Here is a 23,037-nt window from a genome sequence, read left to right on the forward strand (position 1 = left end):
GGATCAACAGTCACAAGGTAGACTGGGAACTACTGAGAGATCAGCTACTTGCAGACTGGTTTGAATGAAAGTTTATAAACTTAAGAGAGCACTATTAGCAAGAGAAAAACTGAAAAACTCACCCAAACTTTGAGTCTAAGTCGCTGTCCTTCCTGATTTCCATCTGAAACAGAAATACATTTTCTAAGTTTCAACTTAAATAAGGAATTGCTGAATGATTTCTGTCTTTGTTTCTCCTTCAGAACATCTTGCTTCCTCTAAAGAGGGACCAGACCATGTAACCAGGAGAGCTAGATATTAGAGGGAAGACTTCTAGCGAGTCCCTTCTCCCCCCACCAAGACCCCAGGCTGCCTAGCAGGAGCCACTGATTGGCCAGCCGATGACGTCCGGCTCTCCGATACACAATGAGTGCAGAGGAGGGAATATTTCACTGCCGCAGATAGCTGCTAGTGCTGCCGGCCGCCTGAACAACAGAGAGAGAGGGGAGAAAAAAAGAGGCCTCGCATTCCTGGCTGGCTTCAAAGACGAAGCAGAGCCCGGGCGCCATTCATTCCCAAGGCCCTGAGCCCTGCACATGGAGACTAGCCAAGGCAGGAGGGAGGACGGAGAAGGGGAGGGGGTAGTGGTGGTTGAGGCGGGTGGGTGTATGGGTGACCTCCCAGCCTCCACCCAAAAAAAAACACAGTCACAAAGACTAACTATCCCCCATCTTCACCCTCATTTTACCCTTTCTCTCTTTATTCTAACATCTCCCCTGTATTCTTCTATTCTTTAAAACATGTTTACTGACAGTAATAAGAAAGTTACGCAGCTAATCGTTCCAACTGCAGAAGTCTTTAGTAATCACTATTGTAGTACGACTGATATGAAAGTCATATAACTGTAATTTATTTATGAAACTTGTTTAATTCATGTAGTAATTGCCATACCAGTGATCACTGACCTCTTTTCAGACAAAGATAAAACAATGTCTGTACGGTATGATAAATTAACAGTTAAAATGGAACTTTTAAGAGACAAGTGGGGGGGTTTATTACATCATGAAGATTCAGTGGCAAGTATGTAATCAATAACTGAATATATAATACTTTAAAATAATTCACATAAATTGCAAAGATTTAAGCATGCCATAAACCATAATAACCATTTAAATACACTGTTTGAAACTGATTTATCCTTTGGGTCAAACCCACTGTCAACGAACAACACTGTCAGCTTTCAAAACTCTAGTGTGAGACAAAGATTCTACTATTTGCCCTCTCTGTGGTTTTCTGTTGTGGCTGTCAGCTATGCAGAGTTACTGCTACTGTACAACTGTAGCTTTGGCATTATTTTTTCAAGGAGCAAAATAAATGAATATCCAAGCTGAAACTCTTGATACACCAACTATACAGCCAGAAATTTGTATTATAGACTACATTTCACCTTAAGTTATTATTCAGTCTTACACTTTGAAGAAATGTGTTTAACATCTCATGATTAATCAAAATAACAATATAAGCTGAATACACACAGTGGACACATAGATTAGTTTCTCATCTTCTTTAAACTGGATTTATCATTAATAGAGTAAAATATGAACCAAATGTAAAGTGAACCTGAGCACTATGTGGTCGGTAAAGAAGCTTTCATTTATTCTGAAGGCTGACACCTGATTGCAACTTGTGAGCTAAAACAACCAATCAGATTTTAGCTTTAAAATAATATACAGGTAAATAGAGTAAAATGAGTAAACAGGGATAAGCTCATGACCACCTTCTGCCTGGCAACTGAGCTAAGTACTATATCACGGTGGAGGGAAGAGAGAGTGTGCCTTAAGAACCGTAAGAATTTAAAAACCATACGCTAAAAAAAATCCTACACGGTCAGGGAAGGTGTCAAGCAAGGACACATGACAAAACCAGTGAAACAGAGAGAACACGAGGTGAGGCTGATGTAGAGAGCGAGGAATGAAGGATGGGGGGGGTTAAATTCTTTCTGATTTTCTATTTTTTTTTGGCTTTCATTGGTGATTATGTGTTCCAGCATGACCTTCACCATACAACCACGAGGACTGGACCACCACGCGTCTGAGAAACAAAAGGCAGATAGAGAATAAGAGACAAAGACAGGGAGTACAGGATGATAAACAGATGCAACAGAATAAAAAGAGCCAAAGGTGAAATTAGAGACAGAGAGAGAGAGAGCGCGAGGAAGGGGAAAGAGGCAACCAGGAAATTACGGAACTGTGGTGGCTGCTGCAATGGTAGCCAGACAAACCAACTAGCCAAAACCATTAAGCTTGTTAGCCCTGCTGACCCTGCTAAGTCTGCTGATAAAGATGATGATGGGTTGGTGGGAGCTAAATGGATTGGTCGTGTCCTCAAAAAACTTAGCTGTCAATCAAAAGCATTCACCAGTGAGAAACAAACCCACTCAACAAACAACTGAAAAGGCCTTTTCACTGCATGGCACCTTAACATATCACAGTAAGAAAACCACATTTACTTCAAGTGTTTCACAAAGATATTTCAGACTGATCTGTATTGTTAGGGCCAGACGATTTGTCTAATAAAGTTTGACGGTTTCACAAAAATAAAGACTGATGTATTTTAATCCTTAAAACTAGGAGCCTGAGGTAAGAGTGAAGACATTGTCAGTCTTTTTCATTTGCCAAAGAAAACTATCCTGATCCTGACTGACGAGTTAGCAGAACTACTGAGTCCTGAGAGAGCTTTTTCTACTGAGTTTTTTGTGTTGTTACATTCTTTGCTAAATTTAAGTAAAATGTTTTTGTAACTGTTGAATTCCCCCAGAAGACATATTTCCTGCTGTAGCAAACCAAGCAAAGTGGTTTGACGAGGCCAGCCAAGTCTTAATTAAACCAGGGGCGAGTTCAATCTCAAAACGTTTTGCAACGGTTTGCAACATTTTCAGATTGAACATGTTTCCTTGCAACGTTCTGCAACGTTCTGCAACGGGCTTCGAGGTATGTTTTCTTCTGCTTGGTGGGTGTGTCACAGCTGTTACCAAATCAGTGGCGACAAGTTTGTAAACACAACTGTGGTAAGAAGGCATAGAAATGCAGTGCGCTTGCGTACACAACAGGGTGTTCAGGGAATCACCGTTTCCGTTGAAATAAACATTTTGCTACGTTTTGTCAGTGCTGAACTCTCCCCAGAATGGGGCCTATTCGAGACAGTCAAGAACTAGACTAGATCTTAGCCAAAGTCGAAGGTTATCTTTGTGAAACTGCCTCCTGAGTCACTGAAATTGAGCTATTGTTAACGTTAATTATTGCACTTGTGCTTTTCCTGCTAAGTCAAAATGTCAGCTGTGAAAAAGGGTCCAAAATGATGATTTTGTTTTCTGCCATCTCCAAAAAATATCTTTAAAAACTTTGAACACAAACAGTGAATCAGACATCCTATTATTGTACATACTTTTTTTTTTATAACGTATAAATCATTTAAGCTACTTGCTGTATAGGATTAAAATAGTTCCACTAAACCTTTGGCCCACGAAGGCCTTTATCAAAACGTGAACAATTATCTTTTTTACTTACAGTATACGTAGTTCTTGACCCTCCATTACATACCACCGAGGTGACCTTAACTCCCAAGTAGGCAGAAGAGACTTAACACAAGCCACCAGAAACTGGTGTCTTCAGATTAGAAATCTTTTGAAATCTGTAAGCATAAAATGGATTAAGGAGGAGGCATCCTGGACTATGACAAGTAGTTTCACTTGGACCTGGAATCAGGTCTCCCACAGGACCTAAAAGACATCATTCCCATTGTCCCCAATCAAAACAGAAACAGAGAGGAAGCAGTTTTTGAAAAGGTGGAAGTGGCCGGGTGTCGAGCCCTGACCGAGCAACGCATCTAATAGCGGGAAAGGGAAAGCCGTGTTGCCATGTAGTGTTATCACCAACATAAACCTCCTGTACGTGCGTCAAACAGAAAAAGACCTTCAGGGATCCAGCATGTCTGTGTGTGCAAGGGAGAGAAACCGTGGCTGTGTGTTGCTGGGCAGTGCTCACACCAGTGTCTAAAATCTACAGCTGACCAAGACAAGCTGTCACACTCTAATAAGCTCTGCATTCCTGCCCTGATCTGGCCTAAATACTTACTTGACAATATTAACATTTAGTCTGCTTGACTTGATGTCAATGTTTACACTACAGAAACTGACATACACTGCTTCTTCTGTATTTGCAGGGATGTAAATTGCCCTGCAGTCTGTATGTGGCTTTTGGTTAAACAATGAATGCTTACATAATAACACACATACATGCAAAATGCAACAAGGTCAATAAGACTATATTAATAACATTCCACTATAAAAAAAAAAACAAAAGCGTTAAGCATTCCATCTCCTCCTTGGTGAACCATTAACCAGGAAGTCCACCATGCCTCGTGAACACAGGCCTGTGCGAATGATAAACTTCTTATTACTTTCAAGTGGCTTCTGAGAAGACAATTACTTTTGTATTAAGGACACCTGGGGGGCTGCAATATAATCTAGTCATGATAGGTTTACCCGGATACTGTAGGAATTCCTCCACACTAGCATAGTCAAGGCTGCTGGCGATGTAGTTTTGTTGGTGTGTTTGGTGTAAAAATAAGCCATGACAATTCATCATTACTGCAGCATTACAATTTATGTGTGTTAAAATCTGACAACATTCTGATCTTGGTCAAAGTCAGATGAAATGATTATAAAAAGGAAGCTAGTGGACTATACTAGGACTACCTAGCTACTACTAACACTGTTCCATCTCACACACTTTCTTAAAGAAATGTTATGCAACAAACAGTCTATATTTCACTTTGTAGTAGCACCTTAAGGAAGAAATACAATCCATTTGTGCAGGAGCCAACAAACATTTCTTGATGCAAGGTGACAACGTCTGATGTCATTGTGCAGATGACTCGGGTTTAAGGCACACCAAACCTCAAGGCTCATTTCACTGGCTCAACAGCATCTTACATCTCTACAAAGCAGGAGATTACCTCATTCAGAGCAAATGTGTGATACCACCACCAGCAACAAGGGAGCCACGGTGACAAAGAGGGCCAAGGCGAGGAATGTATGAAAGGAGAAAAAAAATTCAGAAAGTGAGAAAGAAGAGACGAGACGGCCCCAGCAGGAAGCTGAGGACAAACACAACAGGAAAAAAAAACCCAATAACAAATGACCTACTTCCTGGTCAAAGGTGGGAAAAGTCTCAATGGCTCCATTATTACAGAAAAATGTTATTCCAAAAAAAACAAAATCTATTGTTGTTCTTGAGGCCCCAGTGTCTGCTATCGCTCAGCCCTAATCCCAAAACAGTCCCTGAAGACACACTGTCCGCAGTCCAAGCAGGACAGATAATATAGAGCTCCGACTGGTCTTCACCCAAAATGCATCCATGTTTTTTTCTTTGGGAAAAATCTGTACCAGTTATTTTAAAATAATTGTCTCTAAAATGACAGAAAACAGTGAAAAAGACCATCACAGTTTCCCAGAGCCCAAGCTGACTGCTTTACACAGTCCCACAATCCAAACCCTAAATAATTTCATAGAGGACTAAAAAACAAACAAACAAAAAATCAAATTTGAGAAGCTCGAACAACTCAAAGTCTGACATAGTACTACTTAAATTTACATAAACATTTAGTCTATAGTCAGAATTATTTTATTGTTTCATATCTACACAATACGTTTGTATGACCGCCTTACACGTTGAATATAAGTTTGTACTGTAGCTATGGCAAGTACTTAAGTTACAATACTGTCTGTACTTTGTACCCAGCCGTGTTCTGCCAACACAGACAACAAATATGCCAAAGTCAAAAATACAAGTTGCAATAATTGCAACAATACTTATGACAGTCTCAATTTTGATATTTATCATCACAACAACACAAAAATACAAATAAGGCAAACATGTATTAACCACTTTGTACCAGAGAGCACAAAGGTGCTTCACAATCAGGGAGTCACTTCCAGTTAGCCCAGCCCGTGTCATCTCTTGCCTATAGCCGTCTTTGCCCTGCCAGGTTGTTGTAACCATTGCTTTCCTGATGTATAATAAGCAATGTGTCTGACCAGCTGACCACAGACACAGACGCAGGAATTCACCCATGGTGGCCCCTGAGCTGGTACCACGTCAGCCATGACACTGCATGACTTCACGAGTTTGGCGCAGAGAATGAGACTTCCCAGGGAGACACTGACTTTACAGTACTTATTGTTCTTGTAATGTAACCAATCATTAATGCATCTCAGTAACTTCTAGCTCATGATTAAATCACCCAAACTGTAATTATTTATCGTTTGAATCAGTGAAAGGAGCCAAGAAAAACAATGCTGCAGTTGCTAATATTGGTTATATTAAACACCATACAAGGACAAATGCCATTAATAAACAAGGTGATTTAGCACCAGTAATGAGAACACATAAGCACATCAGCTTGTGTTTCATAAAATGCCAATCCGACAAGAAATAAAGCTAAGAGTAGAGAACAATGACATGCTTGTGCAAGCCAGTATACATTTGCTCCTTCCAAGTATTTACTGTTACATATGGAATGTATTAATGCTGGCAAAATCTGTGACAAAAGCTGTTAATGGACTTAACACACCTTAGTGATGTAGGATAACGTCCATACAATATGACCTGGGTCTTTCTGTTGTCTTTCGCAATTTGCATAAGGTCGTTCACCATGGAAATAATACAATTGAATGTACAGTGCCTACTGTTTATGGAAAGGAAGTTATTTCATTTATACAGTAGCTTTAATGTCACAAAATGTAAAACAGTAACATGGCACCTTCATGGAAGCTTATCCTTTACTGTATTTAATCAACCTTTGATATTGAACTCACTGCAAGATGTATTTAGCAATGAAGCTTTGTCAACTATCCTGTGAAATATATAACATGAGATGGGTTTGGGCAAACATTTTTCTCCTAGCACCACCACATGAGGTGAATAACTTTGGTGAAGTTTTTATCTAGCTCCATCATCAAGTCACTATTTTTATATGTCCTTTGGTTTATAATCAAATATCAGCAGACAGTGATTCAGTTTATGCTTTCTGTCTCGTCCTTGACAAAGTGACAGTGAGACTTAACCTTAAAGGCAAGTTCAAACAAATAACAATATAAAAAACATACAATTAAAAGTATACTACTATCTGTGCTGGCTATGCATGGTAACAATATCCATCAGTAAGCCAAGCACCTGACACTTTGCGGTGGCATTGCGCTCATGACCCTCGGTGCTTTATCGTTAGCAGTTTTGCTGGTTTGGTTGTTTGGCAAAGGCACATGGAAAGGAATGTGCTTGATAAGCAGCTAGGGCAGGTACAGCAGGTAAAGCAAACAGATTTTTATATTCACACAGCCACACACACAGCACACATACACAGCCCTCAGCTTTATGGCTTAAAACAAAATATGCAAATCTAATTAAAAAAATTCTAATTTTCAGCTAGTTATTTAATGCTGTTTATTTAACACAACCAGACCTCTGGCCACAGAGAGTAGTCATTATGCAATGGCGTCAGTAGTCCTCCTGTTTCCAGTTGGACAAATAGTTTTTGTTCACATGCAACACTAGGCCTATCTGCTCTTAAATTCTACACTGTTTGTTTGAAATATTATCATTTATGCTCAAAAGGTTTTTGAGTACACATCTCTTGCATAACAGATATTTATCTGTGCAATGATCTCACCAGTCATCTATTGCCCTGTGCAGATGGCAGGTACCTAAGAGGAGGATAGTCTGCAGGACATTTCCTGGTAGAACAAACAACGGAAGATCCAGCAATAAAAAGCCGTGGGGTTACAGTCAACAAAGCTGCGTAATGACTTGTTGCAGAGTGATATAAATTTAAAAGGAAAGTAGGGCTGCAACTAGCGATCACTTTCATGATCACTTAATCTGATGATTATCCTTATGATTAATTGATTAATTGTTGTGGTCTAAGAAATGGCAAGTCCAATGTGATGTATTCAGATGTCTTGTTTGTCTGTCCAACAGTCAAAAAAGATATCTAGTTTACTATCATATTTGAGAGAACCTCGAACCCTTGAGTTTTTGCTATTTTTCCTTAAAAAAATACTTAAAAGTTTAATTGATTGTTAAAATAGTTGCAGATACATTTCCTGTTGATCAACTAATAATCGTAGATCCATCTACAAGCATATTTGGAGCGAAACAAGCTCAAATGTATCAGAAACACCTGCAAGAGTAAATCACTTTTTCTGAGCACTGCTCTATTGTGTTTTGCTTTTTAAATGTTCACTTGTCACGTCATATTTACTAAGACATCCTGATTATTTCCTATCATGAGGCTTTATTATATCACAAGGACAAAGTTTTAGTTTCATTACATAATGAAATTAGATATTTAATCCTGTAGTGAGGAGAATATGCAAGAGAAGAAGTGCCAGATTAACATGCCACAGGCGATTTTGCAGAGATGCCTAAGCACCGATCATGAACGCATGAATTGCCGAAAAGCAATAGCACTGAATGACATAGCAGACCTTAGTTTTAGTTGTTCAATTCATCTGCCTTTACTAGGCCTTCTTCAGACAATCTTTTCATCCCTTTGGCTGCAGCAGATGGAAGCTATAGCCTTGGGTTATTCAGATATTGCACCAACATCTTTCATGGGAAATCACACAAAACTTTATCCCTATCCTTGCAGCCACACAAATCCTAAGTCTCTACATCAACACGCTATCCTATTCACTTTGAGAAATTCAGACTACATAATTAGAAGTGGGTGTTTTCCCCGCCTGTAATCGTTGGACCTCCTGGAGTGGCCAAAGTCAGGTTACAGTACTAAATGACCCGCTGAGCTCCAAGACAACAGCATTCCTCGTCTGACCTTAATGCTCCCCTAGACCCATCTAATATGCGGCAATTACAGCCAATGATGGACATTTTTAGACCACAGAATGTAATGGAAGCCATACAGGGACTCGTTTTGAAGGGGGAAAAACACATTCTGGTCTCCAAAAGTAAATACTGCACTTACTCTGCTGAAAAAAACTGCACACTGAGATTCAGGCATCAAGCAAAGTGACAGTACACCTGTCCAAACTAACACCCTTTACTTTTATTAAGGGCCTTGCATGCCCTGCAGGTGTTTTCTGTTACCTTCACTGATTAGAGTCCTGATCGGGAGAAGGTCAGTGGATCTGTGCTAGAAACTATGCAAGGTCATTGGACTCCATGCACAGACAATGCTGTGGCCACACTGGATTTTTCACAGAAGACATTTGGACATATCACAGAAGGAAAAGCCCGGCTGTGACTAATAAAAATGAATGATGACTGAATTCCATTTGGCTGCTTCGGTTTCAGGGTCCTGGTGTTAATCTTGCTGGCTCACAGTCACACTGTCATGGCTTACTGGGACACTTGAGCAGAACAGAACAATCATTAATAGTTATTAGTAACACCTGTGTTTTACCTACTAAGTCAAAATGACCTAAAAGATGTAATTAATTTTGACACGCAAAATCACAAGGAAATAATAATATGAGCAGCTGCTTGTGATGAGAGCAAGGAAAGTGGCAGTGTTTAATGGCATGTTTGATAATAAGCTGTATGATTTACAACTCTGTGGAATGATGTTGTCTGCTAACCATGTTAGTTCCATCAGTTTAACCTTAAAACCCTGCCCACGCCGTTTTGCCTGTGTCCTGCCTGTGTTTTGCAAGGCAGACATTTTGACTTGTTGCGAGAAGGGTCTATGATGCCTGGTGAAATCTGGTCGGAGACTGATGAGAGTATAAATTTGACCCACCCTGACACAGTCCTGAGAGGAGATCTTAATAAAATTATTAATAATATTAATAAAATCACCTGTGGAGTTATACCTAGGGTGTGCAGGGCCTTTAAAGGAATAGTAAGACAGGCAAATATCTTAGCATAGCTTAGCTTAGCTTAGCGTAAAGACTGGAACGCAGAATCAGCTAGCATTAGCTCAGTCCAAAGTAAAATAAAATCCACCTACCAGCACCTCAAAATCTATCCTAATTAACACGTTAAAACTTCTGTACGAAAATAGAAAAAAACATCACTCTCTGTTCGAAAACAAATTTTTTCAAAATGTTGAACAACTCCTTTAAAGCACTTCACACCAATAGCACACCGCCACTTGCGTTTGTAGAGTAGTTCTCACTTCTCAGGACACTTTGTTGCTCAATGTTTAAACACTCTGTCTGATTGACTACACTTCTATTACTCTTCTACTATTTTACGTCCAGTTGCCCTTGATTTTAACCCACCCTGGATAACAATGAACTGGATGAGTGAGAATATTTACAAACATCTTCTATTGCACCTTTTGCTTTGAGTTTGGTGACCTACGTGGTTCTTGGCTTAGGCTTCACCCAACCTGAACCTGCAGCACTCTACCAGAAGAACTGAAAACACCTCCATGGGTTGATCAAAATACAATGAACACACACTCAAAAACTTAGCAGAATCCACATTGTGTTGATTCTTCTTCCAGTCGCAGATGCAGAAAATCTTTAACCAACACGTTGAGAAATTTCAGTCATGCGTGCATCCTTGTGGTCACTTTAATGGATGACCAGCAGAATAACAAATCTCTTACTCCATAAACAGCGGCATGCACACAAATTCTACATAGTCAATGACATCAGTGAGAAAGGCTTACTGACTGCAGGAGGCATTCATGCGTGGAGCTCCTGCTGTTACATGGGCATGTCGGTGACATCATGTCTTGCAAGGAAGGAGAAACAGCAGAAAACAAAGTGAAATGTGAGGATAAATCAGATAAGGTGTGAGAAACCGGGTCACTGTCCACTATGGCGTGATGAAAGGGAACAGACATGCCTCTAATATGCGCTTTTATACCTACCAGGATGCTTTAAGAACATGAAAAGGACAGTCCAGGCACACAATATGCTGCCCTGTACAGCAGCAGCGGCAGGACAACAGGGAAACATTTGCTCACCAGTAATTTGAATTGCAAAAGAACCTGCCAGGCAGACAGAGACGCTGTGTGAGGGCGAACGCTTAACATTCACTTCCCCCACTGACCCCAATAAGGATGGCGCTGAAGTCAACAACAGATCTGAGCAAAGACGTATTCTTGATAAAGTACATTTTTATTTATTTGTTACTACTGTTATTTACTGTAACCTGCCCGGTCAGCCTAACAGACTCCAAAATGTCAGGGGAAATTAAGCAAAATAAAAAGTGGCCACCATTTTCAACATTTGTGCAAATTGTCAGGAGCACCCACCTTGACAGACCGAGCAGATACATCCAAGTGGAAGTGACAATCGTTAATTAAGCAGATGCAGATTTGGATTTCTTGTGAGTAAGTTAACAGGTGTTCTTGTATGCAGAAATATTCTTTCTCATATTACCGTTTTTTAAAATCCAGTCATTTATTGGCCTTGACAGCCCAGGATAAAGTTTCACTCAGTCTCTTTCTCCTCTATTTACACATCTGTCTCCCACTCATTCCCCAGACACAGACAAAGATTAAAGCAGGTGAGGGGTATACTGACAGCTTTCCTACAGAGAAAGACGAGTTTCAGTATTTGCAATTGGAGTTTCACCTGAGTTTCACTTTTCTAATATACAGTCTGAGGGAAATATTGAATTTGCATTTATTTACCCGGTTTAGTTTCTTGTGAAACATCACTCTAAAACATACAAAAAAAGCTGGGGCAAATCAACTTATCACAGTTATGGGTCAGAGATCACTTCATGTCAGACTTTGGGTCTCTATTTGTCTAAACAAGAGCTTTCGGGAAATTTGCCCTGCGGACAGATGTTGAGTTAAACACCTACAATATTTTAACCGATTGGTCCAGAGCAGACCACAGCAAACATTTAGCCTCCTACCTTGTGAGGCACTATTTGACATGGAAAAAGCCCAAAGCACACAAAATAACAACAGATGGCTTGCTCACCTCTCTCAAGGTATCCTATTTCACCAAACCTGCCATTTCTGATGGCCTGAGCTTTCTGTTTTACCTGACCTGGTCAAATATCCTTGCTTACTGTTGGATCAAGCTCAATTTATTGCTTGAATTCATTTACAAACAACAATGATTCCAAGTTTTAGGCAGACTGTTTCTGACATAAATAAAACTCCCATACAAACATCACCAAATGTTATCCATAAGGACTACGTCAGCAGTAACAACAGACTCTCAACTACTCAAGATGACCCCTGACCAGGTGTTATTATTAAATGAACATCTCTGTATTGCCACAGAGCCTTTCTATCAACCATCACAAGTATAAACTTGGACCCCATAAAACATAGGGAAAGTTTGAGTAAGTTGGCTCTCTTTGAGCCAAACATCTGACAAACAAGGAATTTATTTCCTCCCTCCTGCTTCTCACCCTCTCGGTCTCCACATCAAGTCTACGAGGGAATTTTCCTGTAAAATGAACCTAGAATAAATTTGATTTAGTGGACAGCTTAGTGCCAGAAAAGCAAAAGTGCAGTTTTAAATTTTAAAGTGCAACAATCTCAACTTTCAAAATTTTCCTTAACAGCTTTTCCATGACCACATATGGTACTTAAACTAGTGCAGCTCACATCGGTAAATAGCAGTTATAATAATATCTACTTCCTTCAGCTTTGTCGTAGACAGAGAAAAAAATCTATCTGGCATTTAAGCACCAAAAGCTTTTGACATTTAATTAATCTGGACACTAAGGTGGACAAGTTAGCATTTTTCATTTGTCAGGCCATTCTGAAGCAGATGATCAATGTAACTCAGCCAACAATTTTCCCCTGAACAGGCTGATAAGTCTCTCAAACTGAGTAATCCTGGGTAAGCGCTTTTCCTCTAAGAAGTTTGCTTTATGCTGCAGAAAGCTATATAATGACAATAACGTAACAATGAAAAAGAAAATTATTATTTTATCCAGAATACAGTAGTTCTTTGTTAGCTTGCAGCAGTATTACCATGTGGACTGTGATTCTGCAGTCATCCCACCTCTATATTGGTATATTTCATAACAGAACTCATGTCCAAGCTCTACTGAAAGAACAAATGTGTCTAATAAGCTGATAATTACAGATTCCCACCTACACCTCAGGCTATAGACTTTAGGCTGTAGATGATCTCCCATTGTATCGACACCTCTGTAGACACGAAACGCATGGTTTTAACTTTTAATTGTCCTGCTTTTGAAACGGATCCAGTAACCTAATAGCACTGATCATCATGCTCAGGTGTCAAGTGATTTCTAATCGCCATTGTGTTTCGCAGCACTGAGTCTGCCACCGTGGTTGATTTGGGGGGGATTGATCACAATGGGTTCTTTTTTTACTGCAGGCAGTGGGGGGTTTGGGGGGGGGGGGGGCTGAGAGGAGGAGGGGGGCTGTAAAATGAATCACCCAGAGATTAAACTTCACCAGAAAACAGTGTAACACTCTCTAGACTTCGTAACCTGGTGGGGAAAAATGGCGTGGTAGTCAGAAGTGGTGCTGCCTGATTATATACGCATACGTATGACTACTGGGGGGAGATATAAGTCTTTCTGAGATTATAATTCGAGATATATATATTAATAACTGTATGTCATGGCTAAATGTAATGTAATAATGTAATTTCTCTTGTGGCTTTTTCGCTCGTTCAGAAAGTAGATTATATGTCCAAATGGGAATCAATCCACACTGGATATTAAATTGCACCGTTATTGGCTCACAAAATTGAAAACTGAAGTCACTTTAAGGCTGCAACTTATCGCCATTATAGATGAATCTGACGTTTTGCGATTTTTCGATTGACTGTCCACTAAAAAAGATTTGAAATTTGAAAAAATGCCTATCGCGGCTGTTCAGAGACCAAGGTGACATCTTCAAATGTCAAAGATGTTCAATTCAAAATGACATAAAACAAAGACAACATGTCTTCTCATTTGAGAAGCTGAAACTGCAGAATGTTTGACATTTTGTTTTGCTAATTTTGTTTGCTGACTAATCGTATAAGCCCTAAATTACTTTAAATTCTCTCTTTTTATCTAATAACAAAAAATGTCCCAATATAATGGAGTCACAACCCAGGTGTCACACACACACACACACACACACACACACACACACACACACACACACACACACACACACACACGACATCAAGCCTCTACTTCCAGCCATGTTGTAAATGCCTCGTTTATTAGTATATCACAGCCATGTTACTGCGTCCGTGGCCGGTTCAAGTCTTAGTGACAACCCCTCACCCCACACCTTCTCATTAGGTGCTATGAAACCCGAGAAAGCCCTCTAGCAGGCCTGTTAGCACAGTGTATTATGGAGGTACAACACACACACACACACACACACACACACACACTAGTCAATCTGCCTTCCTTTCTTCCTCTCTGTATGGGCCCCTTTATCTGATGCATCCGTGATTATCTCAACATCAACATTTAAAAACTTAAAAACTTTTAAACTCATCATCTCTTATCAGTGTAGTGATGTTCTTGGATTTCAGTCAAGCAGCGTGGCTTAGATTTGGACTGAATATAGTTATTTGTTTTGCTTTCTGCAGGTGCCGTTATTTTCATTGTTCTACCATAGTGGTTACTCATGCTAACTTAACAAAATGTTGTTGATGCTGGGAAATGATAAAATGCATTCTTTTCTGCGCATCAGCAGAGGAGAATCCTAACATCTGACTGTAGAATATCACTTTCACTTCAATTTTAATGATGACTGAGTAATAATAACTGACTTGAATCAGTAATAGAGAGAAAAGAATACAATTTTAAAAATCTGAAAACATTACTTTTTATAATGCAGAAATAAAACTCCTATATAAAATCTCCTAAAAAGGTACCAAGTGGACTTTTAGACCTGTAGTAGTACTACAGAGCAGGTTTTTAATTAGCCAATCCCCCTTTTGTTTGATTCACACTTGTACATGGGTGGCACGATACAAAGTCCTGCCAATCTTTTCACATGATTCATTCAAGGTGGTGGTAATGCGCCTGAATTCGCAGCGATGTGCCAGCAAAGGCAGGGGAGGAAAATACTGCTAGCTAAACATTGATGTAAACAATGCAGGCTTCAAAATATTTTATAAGGAAGAAAATGCATTCAACACATTTGTTAGAGCTTACCTACAAGGTATGGTAATACTGACTGTAAACATTAGGCTTTTAAAGATTTTTGTTGATTGCTTCTGCAGTGTGATGCTGCTACGACAACTGTAATCCCCCAAAAAGTAGGGAAACGGAGTAGAACATCCTTTTGTAAGCTGCCTATACAAAAAGGTCCCTCACAAACCAAACACATCCATATCCACATGATATATGACACTGCCACATCCCAGTGAGGGTCCTGTAGGGTCATACAATAGTGTAGGTGTGGTCCTGTCAGATAACCAGAACAGGCAGGCAGACAAACATAACCATACACACTTTCCAGCCTGCCCCCAGGGGGTCTCGTGTCAGCCATTTGTCTCCTTCTTGTCCATCTGCACTATAGGACCCGAAGAGGCCTCTCTGTTCCACTGACAAAAGAGGGAGGATCTGACAATAACTCACAACTGCACACCAGTGAATGGTCAAACCCAGGTAAAAAAAGAGAAAAAGGCAACAACTGAAGAGAAGACACTAAATAAAAAGGTGGGGAAAGAGAGCTGGAAAGGCTGTGAATGTCTGAGTGTGTCGGATGGCGTTGGTTTTGCCTATGTTCCCCACACACAAGAAATCAATCCATGCACTTCCTGTCTTGGTTATCTCTACAAGGAGGACACCTGCTATGTCAGAGGAGGAGAAAAAGTGTGCACCCAGACTCGACTTGTTCCATGCAGGTGCTGGTAAAAATAAAGAATATATCCACAACCTTCAAATAACCTACTGACAGCAACAAATTAAACCAACTTAACTGGGGGGTAGGAAGGGGTGGGTGCTCTCTAGGCACCTCACTATTCAGTTACTATTCAAAAGGCTACGATGCGATACTAAAACGATTGTGGATACATCTTTTTTTCCTACACAGGATGTGTTTTTTCTCACTGTGTGACTACTTGGTACTTTTAGAGCAAAGTATTTGTAATGATCCAACCAATTAGGTAGAAAATATATGTGGCTAATTAACGTTACTTACAATAAATTTAGCAAACATTACATAGAAGCCAAAAAACATACTGTTCGCGTTTCTGCTCAGCTTCCAGACTAGAGTCTGAATCCCAGCTGCAGACCAGAGAAATCCAAAACAATGACCTGAAAAGTGCTAAATCACTCCGTAGAGTTGAGGGACACTGCAGAGTTAGATAGGTCCCATGCCAATCCAAAATGAAAAATGTTTTGTCACCATCAGAAAGTTAGCCCAGATACAGCATATACTGTGATGAAATGTTAAGAATTGATCATTGGTTACCATCTACTTGTAGCCAGGAAGTTTAATTTAAAAAAAACATTCCACCCTTGGCCATAATTCTCATAAAAGTATTCAAATTCACGAAAGCCAGCACACATTAAATGACTGCTAGGCCTACTCATGTGGTAACCAACTATCTTTCATTTTGATTAATAGACTTCAGAGCAAGCCTTTTTAGACAATACAGATGCAGAGGTAACTTCTATACAAACACCATAATCCGTAGGAGCCTTTACAGTGATTTTGGACATGATGGTGATGCCAAAAGTTCTGACTACCACCTTCAAAAGGTTTTATTTCTGTAATGGCAATTACCCAAAAATAAACCCACATACAGCTCATCGATTAGCTCAAGACAATAATGTAATGTTTAAGTATTATTTACTTACTGCTGCTTTCATCCTGATTATGGGTAAAGCTATTTAACATCAAGGTATTTACGTATTAATGTTTCCATTCGCAACACGCCTGCTAGTTACACCGACCTCTGATTTTCTTTCTATTATTTCATATTACTTATTAATCCTGTGGGGAAATTTTAACTTGAATATGGCATCTTAAGCAGGCTTCTCTCTTCCTCTTCTGTGCTCTTACTCAGATACTCAACAGAATCAAATCATTCACCCTGATCTGCTATCAATGTTTGAAGAGACCTTCCTTGTTGTTACTGTATTAATGTCACACAACCTAGCTGACCTGAATACCAGTATGTAACAATCATTCTCTCGTGCATCCATCATTTTGTCAACTTTTCCACGGTGATTATTTTCAAAATGGAGCATGACCTCAGGATGACTTTCACAAACCAGAACACCACACATTATGTTAATGAGCCTCCATGATCACTACAGTTGAATTGATTATGTTATAGCATCACCATGATGTAACAAAGTAGTAAAATATACTTCAAGTCCTGAGCTTATCTCTAAAATCTCCAATATGTCATTCTGAATAGTCTGACTTTATTACCTATTACGATTTGATGGACTTGGTCAACTCTTCCATTCTTACTAAGACACTTCATATCAAAACCTGTTGGTACCTGATCACAACAGGTGATTTATATTGAAAATCTATATCACATGTTGGTGGTTCACATTTAATATCATTACAAATCCTATCTTGTACCTGATTACAGTGAGTCTCAGTCAGTCATTTCACCATTAAATAAACACTATTGAATTCCCAATCCCTTTGAATGAGTCATACATCAGCCTCTTTCCTTAAAGCATTTTCTCCCCTCTGAAACAAATAATGCCAGTGAAAGCCTCACATCATGCAAGTACAAAGGAAGAAGTGGAATTACAACAAAATCACACTCCCATTACGGGAAAATGTAAACAATACGGGGAAAAAATAAAACCAACTAGCAGTTATCTGATTTATAACTCTAACACGTTCCTGCTACATCCTTGTTTATTATTTCAGCCTGACCCCCTTCATTTCAAAGAAATACCATACAGAGTGATGATGATTTTGGCTACTTACAGAGGCAGTAGGTACGTTGATAAAGATTTCTTTACTTTTCAGCTGCTTTGTTTCAGGACTATCATTAGCTTTTTAAATCTGACATCAAGTATCAGTTTTAATCCTACAATTTCACCTGAATCATGTTCAGCAAAATATTCACAAACGTTTTTACTATGTCATTACTTTTGATTTCTGCCTCCACAAAGTTGCTTATTGCTACAGAAACAATCTGATACGAGTCAAACAATACCCACATAGCCAAACCAGTTAGCTCATCCTTGCAGAGGTGGGCTGTTTAAAAGGTCACTAAAAAAATGTAAACATCCGAGTCAAAACCACACACACGCAAACACACACAAAAGAGTAATTTTCCACTGTTCAACAAATGACCAGCCTCAACAAGGCAAACAATAAACTAGTACTATTTTGAACCTGTGTATACTATATTTTCGTGTGAGATTCATGTATTGTTACAGCAGCATGACCAATTTATGTCTGAAATGACTGCACTACAGGCCTACACATTTATTCTATGTTGTTGAACTGCTTTTTCTTGCAGCACACCAATGATACAGTGCACACATTTTGTTGTTACCTTAGAGGGAGAGGGAGTGCACAAAAGACAGAGAAAGAGCTCATGTTTCAGGGTAAGTTTACATGTATGACCTGTGGCTTTATGACCCCTACTCTTATTTTACAGCCGTTGCCTTTATGTTTGCGTCTGTCTTTTGTTTCTGGGTTCCTTTCTTCTTTAATCTTGCTGCAGAAACACACAGCACCACTCATACAACCACCTGTATGCAACAATTACCAAACGTGTGTGCTGCCAAATGCTTGCATGGTTTGGCTTTGTGTCAAAATATCACACAGAGTGTCGCCAAGTCAGGACTTAATCTGACTAGTTTAACCATCCATTGGCGCATGACTATCCAAGCAACGCAACTTTAGATGACTTTTGGATCAACAGGTGTTTACGTGGGAACATAAGTGTAGAAGGTGGATGCATTGCTTTTGGGTTGTCTTGCCTCAGCCTCTTGTCTCTGTGCACACATAAGTTGCTGTGTTTGTGCAGCTGAGTCGCTTGTCTTTGTGTGCTTATATATGCATCCATTACACCTACATGCACGTGTACTAAGCACTGACATCTCTGAAAGGGTCTCTTTGCAGCCACCAGGTCAGACTCTGTGGGTGCAGTGGAGTCGAGGCGGGTCAGCGGCCTGAGCGGGGCATCCAGCAGCAGCGCACAGAGAGGCCAGTGTGCTCCTCCTGCTCCCACCATCTGACCAACGCACCGCATGAGTGCTTCAATTTCAGCCACAGCACAAAACACCAGTGTCTGGTTTCCACCAAAGCCACCCTGCCACAGCCATGGCGCCTTTTGTTTCCAGTTTAAATAAAACATTGTCCAGTCATTTAGGTAGAAAGGCCCTCCTGTGCATAATTCAGGGCCAGGTATCAATTTGAGGCAAGCAGATAAGGTTAAGGTAGGAAAACACTATGTTGTTTTCGCAATACTGCCAAACAACAGATATTGAATAAGTAATGTACAACACAGAGAATATGAAAATGGCAATTAAATGAAAACAGTGGTTTGGGTTGCTGTCTGTCTTCAGTCCATACAATCCATTAAAGGGCTGCAACTAACCATAGTTTTCATCATCTAACGTTATTCATCTGTCAGGAGCTTTTACACAGCCCAATGTGATGAAAATTTGCTTCTAACAGTCCAAAACCCCAGAGATAACTAAATGTTTCAGCACCAATTTATTCTAAACTACAGTATTGAGAAGAACCTAACATGCAGTACAGACTGAAAAACTAAAAAGCCACACAGGTGAGAAAGGCAAATATCACTTTTAGGATATAAAAACAGATACAACTACTAAAACTAAAGGACTAACGTTAGAGCAGTGGCAGCACATAAAATGACAACGTTTCTTTCACCCCGACATCCACAACTTTTACAAACACCACCTATAAAGATAGGTTCAAAATAAAAACTTTGCGTTCCAAAAAGTTATCCTGAATATTTTCACAAGAAATAATAACCAACAGGTTGACAGTTGACAACCCGAAACTGAGCAGCCACAGCGATACTAGATGCACCTGCTGTGCTACCAAAGTCCTCTTCACTTACCTGCTGATTCACTTCCCAAGTTGTTAGTCCTTGTTTCTCTCTGATGTGTTTCCTCTTCTCGAAAGAGTAACAGGTGGGCGAAATTCACTTTGAGTGGGTGTGTGTGTGTGTGTGTGTGTGTTTGTGGCTGCCTTGCGTGTGCCTCGCATCCACCGGTAATGAGCTTTCCTTTTCCTTCCCTCGCAGTTAGCTTACCTTATTCCCTGGAGGGGAGAAGCGGATGAAAGGTAATAGAGGACCACGTAGACCAATCAGAGGTGGCGGAAGGCGGGCACTTTGGGAATACTCGACACCTTATTGGGCAGTCCGTGTTAATGGCGGAACAGTGCATTTCTGTGTATTGTTTTGATGTTTTTCATTTCCCTGAAAAGAGGCAGAAGCTAACAGTGACATTTTTCTGCTATGCAGACTAAGACATGTAATGTAAGTGAATAGTAGTTTATCAAATTAAATATTCACACTATCATCTTTCATATATGATAACTAAGTAAAAACTGACAAAAAACAAAACTCAAAAGAAAATGTGAAAAGACAAACTGGCCAAGAGAAAACATCACCGTCTACATAAGAGTTAATGCTCTCAGGGTAGCGCAATGTGGATTGAAAGGAGCTAATCATTTGTAAGAGGCTCTGCGATGCAAAGCTATATAAACTACTTTGAATACCTTTGTTTCATGCACATGATTAACTAAGCACCATTTATTGCTTATTGAAATAGACAAACAACTGAGGCTGCACTGTTTGGATGATTCTGGATAGAGTAGAAGAACAAAATATGGATATCTTCTAGGCCAGAAGTTTGTCTGAGACTGCGGGCCTCCCCTGAAACAAAGCTTGGGAAACGCTCACACTGTTCTAGACCACCAATATTCAATAATTTAGTTTCATCCAGCTGGCAATGTTTGCTATTAATTACAACAATATTCACAGTCAGAGTTAAAACGGTGATTTTAGGGACATGTTAGATTTACAATTTAAATTAGGGCATATGTTATAATCACATAGGTGTCACCTAGTTATTTGAAGAGAAGCCTTATTCATAAAAATATATAATCTTTTAACTATCAATCTGACCTTGAAGTCATCTACCATATTGGTGGATCTTTATTTATTTAGGTTTTTTGGCAAATAACTGTAGCCGGTTTCCTTCCTTTCTAGATTACAATCCAGAAAGCCTTCACAACAGGACAATTAAGCACTCAATGTCACCCTCCTCCCTGTTCACAATGTCATTATTGCAGTTTAAGTGATAGTATTGCAATAATAATGTAAATATGTACGATTGCACTGACAATCAAGCGATCATAATGCTGAAATTGATAGGATGACAGCAATGACAATAGCGACTGGTGACCACTTGGTGGCAACTTATTCACAGAGAACTGAAACACAGCTGGGCCTGTTAAACAGCAGCTGTCTTGAGTTGTAATTAGTCACTATATGGGATGGGTTGTAAATCAAACCTATCAGTTGTATGTAACTAAGCACATTTACTTAAACACACTTTTAAATGTTAAGAAATGAGATGCATGCATCAACTGCTTATATCACTATTGCTTTCTATTAAGCTGATTATCTTGTGCTGCTAAAATAAGATGGGTAACACTCCATTAACCATATCCATATATATTTTATTCTCATTACGGCAAAATACAAAGAATATTCAGGACAGACTCTCATTAGTCACAATTAATACTCACTTCACAAGAATGCTTTTAAATTACATAACCTAAGTTTGAAGATCAAACTCAATGGAGTACCTTTAATCATATTGCATCCATCATATATAGTATCTCTATCATCAGTTCTCTTAAAACTAATCCAATTTTGACTATTGTACATAGTGTATGCTGCTGGTCTCACTTTAGAGACGACTTTTAGAAAAAAGGTGTTATACAACATACTGTATAAACTGCTACAACTGGTTTGACCTGTAGAGAAATACCTCTGTTTCAAAAGACATGTTGGACCAATTGTTCAAAAGGGACAAGTAGTAAATACATCTCTCCCATGAAGACGAGACAGACATGGTTTTACATAACAGGCTGTACACACCATCCATCCATCTCATAAGATCAACAATATAATATCATGAAAAGTACACGCCTCCATATCAAATACAGAGAAGACAAAATATTCGCACTTGGATCTAGAGACATTAATGATTATGTGGCGACCATGATACTGAGAGACAGTGAAGCAGGACACAAAAAATACGAGCACGGTAAGAAAAAGGACTGAGAAATCAATTTGATATACAGTGTTCAGAGACTGGGATGTCATCTGTAACAGCTTAAAAGAAGAGAATACAACAGCCCACAGAGAAGGGGGGAAAAAATGTGCATAAAGTATCTCACAATTGTATTTACAGCATTTTTAAATTTCAATAAAAATGTCAACCTGTAGTAGAAATTCACCCTTAAAGAAATGTTATATTTACAATTTATACATTTGTATTTAAATAGAAACATGCAAGTGTTAACATCTTCCTACTGAAAGTCAAAAAACAAAAAAACCTCATCTTACCCTGGATTCGTTCAAGTTAGAATTAATATTAATACTACTTACAATGAAATCTCATGAACAACCCGATACATTTACATCTTGCTATTTCATAAATTGGTACTCCTTAAAATGGCAAAATAGAAAAAAACATTAAGCAAAGGGGCAGAAAAATAAATAAGTGAGAGTAGCAAACTGTTAAAAATCAATCTAATGCTAAATTTTGTACATTTGACTACAATATAGTGTAGGGAACACCAGGCGCGGACCTGTACTTACAAAGTGTACCAGTGTATGAAGACATTGACTGGGCTGGCAAAACCCACAGAGGAATTCCTATGAGAAAAGTGGCCTCCAGCTTTAAGTACAAAATGGCTCAAGCCATCTGTGTTTGGTTATAAAAAACAGATCTATATATACATATATACTAAACCAGTACACAAAATTGCAAAAGCTAAAGGCATTGGACACTTGAGTTAAACAGGTTTCTCACTGAGGTGGGGGGGGGGGGGGGGGGGGGGGGGGGGGGGAAAAAACCCCAAGCA

At 39.3% G+C, this 23,037-nt stretch overlaps 2 protein-coding genes across 7 annotated transcripts in view; one reads left to right on the forward strand and one right to left on the reverse strand.

The window, feature by feature from the left end:
- shroom1 (shroom family member 1) overlaps positions 1-20,174 on the reverse strand; it is a 32,607-nt gene extending 12,433 nt beyond the window's left edge. For 2 of the 4 annotated variants that reach the window (XM_046039182.1, XM_046039179.1), the window contains exons 1-2: positions 19,991-20,174; positions 123-163 (exon numbers count right to left, since the gene is read on the reverse strand). The gene's annotated coding sequence lies outside the window, so the exon portion shown is untranslated. Of the gene's footprint in view, positions 1-122; positions 164-16,151; positions 16,246-18,996; positions 19,069-19,990 lie in introns of those variants that run through there. The other 2 variants (XM_046039181.1, XM_046039180.1) reach the window with 2 other exon arrangements.
- Positions 1-23,037, forward strand: part of LOC123962813 (rho GTPase-activating protein 26-like) — a 243,930-nt gene that overhangs the window by 135,395 nt on the left and 85,498 nt on the right. The gene's annotated exons all lie outside the window — the stretch shown is intronic.

Source organism: Micropterus dolomieu, linkage group LG23, assembly GCF_021292245.1.
Source record: "Micropterus dolomieu isolate WLL.071019.BEF.003 ecotype Adirondacks linkage group LG23, ASM2129224v1, whole genome shotgun sequence".
NCBI lineage: Eukaryota > Metazoa > Chordata > Actinopteri > Centrarchiformes > Centrarchidae > Micropterus > Micropterus dolomieu.